General features: G+C 51.5%; 1 protein-coding gene across 4 annotated transcripts in view; it reads right to left on the bottom strand.

Moving 5' to 3' along the window:
• WIPF1 (WAS/WASL interacting protein family member 1) overlaps window positions 1-885 on the bottom strand; it is a 49,179-nt gene extending 48,294 nt beyond the window's left edge. Inside the window, exons 1-2 of one of the 4 annotated variants that reach the window (XM_072342302.1) lie at window positions 801-885; window positions 343-641 (exon numbers count right to left, since the gene is read on the bottom strand). The gene's annotated coding sequence lies outside the window, so the exon portion shown is untranslated. Of the gene's footprint in view, window positions 1-342; window positions 642-722; window positions 744-800 lie in introns of those variants that run through there. The other 3 variants (XM_072342298.1, XM_072342301.1, XM_072342300.1) reach the window with 3 other exon arrangements.
• Window positions 886-6,000: the final 5,115 nt, after the last annotated feature.

Below are 6,000 nucleotides of genomic sequence, written 5' to 3' on the forward strand. Positions count from 1 at the left end.
CACCACAGAAAGAAAAAAAACACAAAACAATTTGATGCTACCTCACTGCAAATTCCTGGATAGGCATTGAGCTCTGTGCCGTTTATCAGTGCCGAGGCCCAGGAAGAGCATGTGGTAGCAACGAGCAGCACATGCAGAGGAGGAACAGCCCTGCCCTGCAGGAGGGGCTTTCCTGAAGAACCAGGAACCACAGGGCAGCAGGGCCATACAACCTGGAGGAAGGCTACCTTAACACCTTAGGGCTGCTTACGTAGGTCTGCAAGCCAGACTTCTCAACAACGCCCGCTCAGAGGACAAGACCCTCGGGCGCTGCCCCCTTCGCCACCCCGAGCTCCGAATTACCGCTGCACCCGCCGGGCTGGCGGCCGCGACGTAACGCGGTGGGTGCCGCAGTTTGGGGGCACGTGCTAGGAGCAGTCCCCAGCCGTCCCGACAACCCGCCGCTCCCCGGGCTGTGCAGGGGACACGGCCCGGAGGGACCGGGGTGCTCCCGGAGGCCGGGCCTCGTCCCACGCCATCCTCCAACCCGGGGAGCACAGGAAAGCCAGAGGAAAGTGGGGAGGGATGCCAGCCGGGAGCACAGAGGAAGAGCAGGAACAGCTTCAGAAGGCAGAGCGCGTCCCAGCCCGAGACAGAGCAGTCTGGAAGAAAAGAGAGAGACAGAGAGGGAGAGAGCAGGCACGAAGCGAGCTTCAGCTCCCGGCTCGCCGCGCCTTGTTTACCTCGGGGCACGGCGGGGCCGCCGTCGGAAAGCCCCTGCCCTGCCCAGCCCAACCCGCTCCGCTCCCCGCGCCCCTTACCGCGCTCCGTCGGGCGAGGCGGCGGCTGCCGGCGGCACTCCAGCCGCGGCGCGGCCGGGGCATGTTGGGCCGGGCGCTATTTATAGCGGCAGGAAGCGCCGCGCAGCGGCTCTGGGGCGCCGCTCCCCGTAGCCCCGCGAGCTGCACATGGCCATGGACCCAGCCGCGGACGGAGAGCGGGAGGGCGGGGGGCCGCGGGCAGAGGGCAGGCCGGAGTCGGATGCGTGGGGACGGGGAAAGGGCTGCGGGACAGCTGGCGCTGCGGGCTGCCCGGGGTCGCGGCCGAGCACCGGTCCCGGCTGCCCCGTCACGTTCCTCGGTGCCCTAAAGCCCTGATGGCAACCGGCGGGGCTGGGGAGCGGCCGTGGCACGGCAGGGATGCAGGCAGAGGAGTGCAGGCGTCATTAAACAGTGGGAACAGAGGTACTCGCTGCATCCCTATTGAGATCCGAACTATGCAGAGGTGTGGGAAGGTCAATTACCTCTCTCCACATGATGCCCCCAAAGGGATGTGTGCTTCTTATCTCAATTAACTCGCACAGAAATGGCTTTGCCAGGCAAGTGATAGAAGCTGCTTCCTATTCCTTATAAGTGTGTCTGAACTAGAAAGAAAACTTCTGTTAAATGTCTTTGGCTGCAATGGTGAACTCTGGAATGGAAAAATGCCTGAAGCATAAGCGATGGAGCAGCTTTGGGGCTAGGGCTGTATTCTGTGGGGCAGCAGGGCTGTAGCTGTGTAACTGTGGGTGCCTGTTGGAGCTGGTACTCATCCTGTGTGCCTTCCATATCTTGGAGGCATTTCACTGTTTTTATTTAGCCTGTGCACAACCACGGTTCGGCTCAACAGCTGCGTAACAGCACTATCTAAAACATGGATGTTATGGACAGGTGTCCTGAAGAACTGGGGTTTGTTCTTCATTCCTCTGTTACAGTATGTCCCAGCAAGGTCAAAGCCTGAGCGATCTGCGTGCTGAGCCAACCTCTTACAATTTGCTTTTTGTTTTTGACCAAGAGATTACAAGGTGCAAAGACAACATTACGATGCGATATGCTCACCAGATCATTGCTGATTTGCTTACGGTGTAAGGCTTCAAATATTGCCAGCCTTTTATGTAGGTCACGTCTTAGTTTTTGTGTCATCGTATGCTTGGGGCACTACAAAACAGAAAAAACAGGTACCATGGTTTTATCTTTTTCCTCTACCCTCTTCTGCCCTAGGAACGTGACCTAGATTAGTTTGTGAGCAAAAATTATGGAGCTCACAAACAGGAAAACTGCAGGTATTCTATGCTTACTGCCTTTATGGACCCGCAGACCTAAAGCTCTCTAATGGGGCTCACAAATCCACATGGGGTTCCTAAATGCTGCTTCCTGCATGTAGGTCATTGGTTAGCTGAAAACAGTCCTGAAGTCACATACAGGCAAACAGCTTCCTTTTTGGCTAGGTAGTAGAGAAATAGCATTGATGTGTTTATTCCAAGCTTTGTATGGGATATAGAAGAAGACCTCACCCAGCGGTGTTTGTTTGCTAGAAGCCAGCTGTGGAGGAGATCTGCACAGAAGTGAGGGATGTAGTAACAGCCCTTGCAAGGACAGTGTCCTCCCCTTCTGGGGAGTCCACCAAGTGATCTGTCACCACAGTGCTACCATTAACAATGAGCTCTCCTGCAGTCTTGATCCCTGGTCAGCCTCTCATGCACTATGGTAACATGTGAGCCTGCCCCATTCTTGCTTAGCTCCATCACATGCACTGCAGGTAGCCCCTGTGGGGCCCTGAGTGAGTTGGAGAATGATTCCATGCAGGTTGGTTGTTCTCCATAGCCCTGCCTGCCCTTTATTCTTTAGCAGGAACTGAAGGGCGATTGTTTTAGAGAGACTTTTGCAAAGCAGGGTGTGATTGCCTGTAGCTGAGTCTTGATTTCCAGAAAGGGGAAGGTGCTCCAGAGCTCTTACAAGCCCATATCTACACCTCATTCACAAGAGAAGTCTGGGAGACTTTGCTCCAATTTCACAACAAGGGCAAAACACAGAGCTACCATTTTTCAGGAAGGGAACAAAATAAAATGGTGAGGAATTTGCAGCCCAGGAACCTGGAGTTTGTGCTAGAATTTATCCAACCCTAGACAGTGTATAGAAACGCAAAGACCGTGTACAGCACGGAGACCGTGTACAGCAACCTTTTAAAAGTGGCTGCTGTCACAAACATTTCTGATGTGCCAAACTACCAGTGACTTCAAAGGCAACATCTCACATGACACCATGCGAGAAAACAGACTTTCTAGAGGTGTAGGATACATCCTTCACCCAACAGCAGCACAACGTTCTACGTTTTGCAGGCCTGCCTTATGCTCTCACCCTGCTGTCCTCTGCCCCTGTGGTTTGCTACAGCTGTGGAAACAGGAACTGCTGAGTCAGCAGGCTGGTGAAACTCACACTGCTCTCATGGGGAGAGGGCTGCAGCGAGGGGGCTGGCAGCAGCTCACAGCCTGCAGGAAAACAAGTACTTACATTCTCTTACAGTGGCCTGAAAAAATAAACAATCTCTTTGCTTAAAAACTCTCAGACTGCAAAGAGGTAGCAGAACCCAAAGTGTAAGTGTGAGGGGAATGATCAGATCTGGCAGATGCGTGCTCACGATCAAGCATTTAGAGTTTGCTGAGCGACATTTTTCTGTTTGCACTGTTAACAGCTCAGTTATGCTTTAGAAAGCCAAGATGCAGCTGGCTGAGCAGACAGAACAAGGCCATCACATTTGGCTCATCTGCCTGGTGCCGATAGAGAGCAGCAGCCTGTTCTGATTACAGACTCACGCAGAGGTGAAATTGCTCCCTTGGAACTGGTACAAGGTAATGGAGTTTTAAAAATTCAAGTAACCCCCTCAGAAGAGTCAGGTCTCCTGTGCTGTGCAAGTACAAAAGGGGAAAGAAATTTGGGATGACTGCATCTCAGAGGGCAAATTGACCACGGTACAGTAGAGAGTAGCTGAAGGTCAGCTGAAGGGATGCGAAGGGGAAAGTTAATTGCCAAACTGTTAAGAAATTGGAAAGAGAATCAGAGTTAAGATGGAGATGTTCCAGAGGGCCGTTCTATTAAGGCTATAAATAGGGTGTTATCCACAAGATCAAAGTGAACAAAACCACCTCTAGCAGCAGGAAGCTGGCAGCTATAAGAGGGAGAAGGGAACTGCTGGGATCACTGTCGCTGTCAGGATGACATCTCACCCAGCATGCCAGCCTTTAGCTAAACAGGTTGCTCAGTGCAGTGCCACAGTGCTTGGATGGCATTACTTCTTGCACTTACTAGAGAGACGTCACAGTCAGTGAAGCTGCAAATCAGTAGAATTGCTAGTTGAAGCTCAGATCTGAAATTCGCTTGTTGGGCCATGGGGCAGTAGAGCAGCACATGTGATTGCCCAGAAGGTGCCCAGGGCTCCCTCCCTGGAGCTCTGCTGAGACACAAGAGGGAGAGCCCACAGCTCAGTGCTACAGGGGCAGGGAGAGGCTATGGTGCTGCAAATGAGAAGTTGTCAGCCAACACGTACTTATGCATAAATGGCAAATTAGCTTTGACAGCAGCTGAGACAGCCCATCTACAAGCTCCAAAGGTACTATTCTAACAGCTACATAGACATGCTGACACTTTAAAAGGACAGTAGCAGGTAAGACAGACTGCATGCAGGTAAGAGTGTTCTGTTTCTGTAGGTGGACATTAGTAACAGAGGCTATCAGTGATACCTAAGAGAGATGTTGTCATAAAGGTGAAACAGAACAGAAATGAAAGGTGGCCTGCACAGTCTGAGTATTCAAAGCAAATAATAATAATAAAATAAAAGGTGCCCTATTGATGTTTGGAGGACCAGCTGCCCAGAGAGTCAGCGGACAGACTCTGCAGCCCAGGAAGAGAAAACATTTGCTGTTTCCCTCCAGTGCCACACCTTTGAAACATGCCCAGTTCATCGAGACTGCGTGATGGGAAGGCAGGAGGTTTGCTGTGCCTGTAAGACAGGACAAACTATCACAAAGAAAAAAATTCAAGTAAATAATTTCTGAGGAAGGGAAAGGAAATGACTACAACGTGGCAGCTAGCTGTGCATGGAGGGAGCCAGGGCTGGAGGGGTGAGCACACACACACACACACAGATGGAATTTGGAGACCGCTACCCAGAAGGGTGCCTTGTGGAAGATGAACAGAGGTAATGCAGCTACTCACCCACAAATCTTGCTACCTGTTTGCTTTTAACTCCAAGATTCAACCCATGGGTTCCCCTAAAAGGATTGTCCTGCCACTTCAGTGCCAATCACCATCTTCCAACGTAAGCATTGCAGGCACTGCTACACTGCAGCTCAGCTCCAGACAAGCTGGTGAGCTGCATGGCTCCATCCAAGGTCTGGAAGCTCCTCTGAAGTTAAGCAGAGCTGCAGCAAGCACTCCATCTGTCAGCAGAGGTTTACCTCAGCATACATCTCCAGCCATTGTTTACAAGGTTAATGATCATCCAGGGAGGCAAAGATTACCAACGTCAAAACCCAAAGAGCTGAGCAGAGTGCTACAAGTGAGCAGAGTGCTACAAGTGGCTGACCGACCTGAACAAAGTGTTTTGGTGAGGACTGCAGCTCATCAAAACATTCCCAAGCAGCCCTGTGCACGAACAGAAGTATTACACAACCGCCTGATTTCCCCCACAGAGCGCTTCAGATACCCCGTCCTCTGCAGACATGTCATATTCTTGTAGAACACGGACATAAAACACGTTATTTTATTAAACTCACAGCAATTGTTTTTACTGATGTTAGCAAAGTGGTCCTGCTGGTTTGGACAGCCGGCTTGGAAAGATGAGTGATTTGTATCATTTGCTTCACTTTTGCTTATCTGCTTCTGAGAATAATAGGCAGAACCACTCGAACTTCCACACTATACTACTGAAACAAACACAGGCTTGTTCCTTGGGTTGAATATGTACTAAAAAATATCCAACCACCATTGCGGGATCAGTTGTTCTCGGACGAAAGCAACTACCCTCTTTTGTCACTAGAGTGAGCTGCTGCTCAACGTTTGAAGGAAGCTCTGTTGAATCGGCCGCTGCGAGGGGGAAGGTCCGATCCTTTCGTCATGCACGCTGCCATCGGAACGGTCGTTGCTGCGCTGTGCCCGCCTGCTGCTCGCGATGCATTCCAGCAGGGCAGGAGGTGCTTTCCAGGGA

This window comes from Excalfactoria chinensis, chromosome 7 (assembly GCF_039878825.1).
Source record: "Excalfactoria chinensis isolate bCotChi1 chromosome 7, bCotChi1.hap2, whole genome shotgun sequence".
In the NCBI taxonomy this organism is placed as follows: Eukaryota; Metazoa; Chordata; class Aves; order Galliformes; family Phasianidae; genus Excalfactoria; species Excalfactoria chinensis.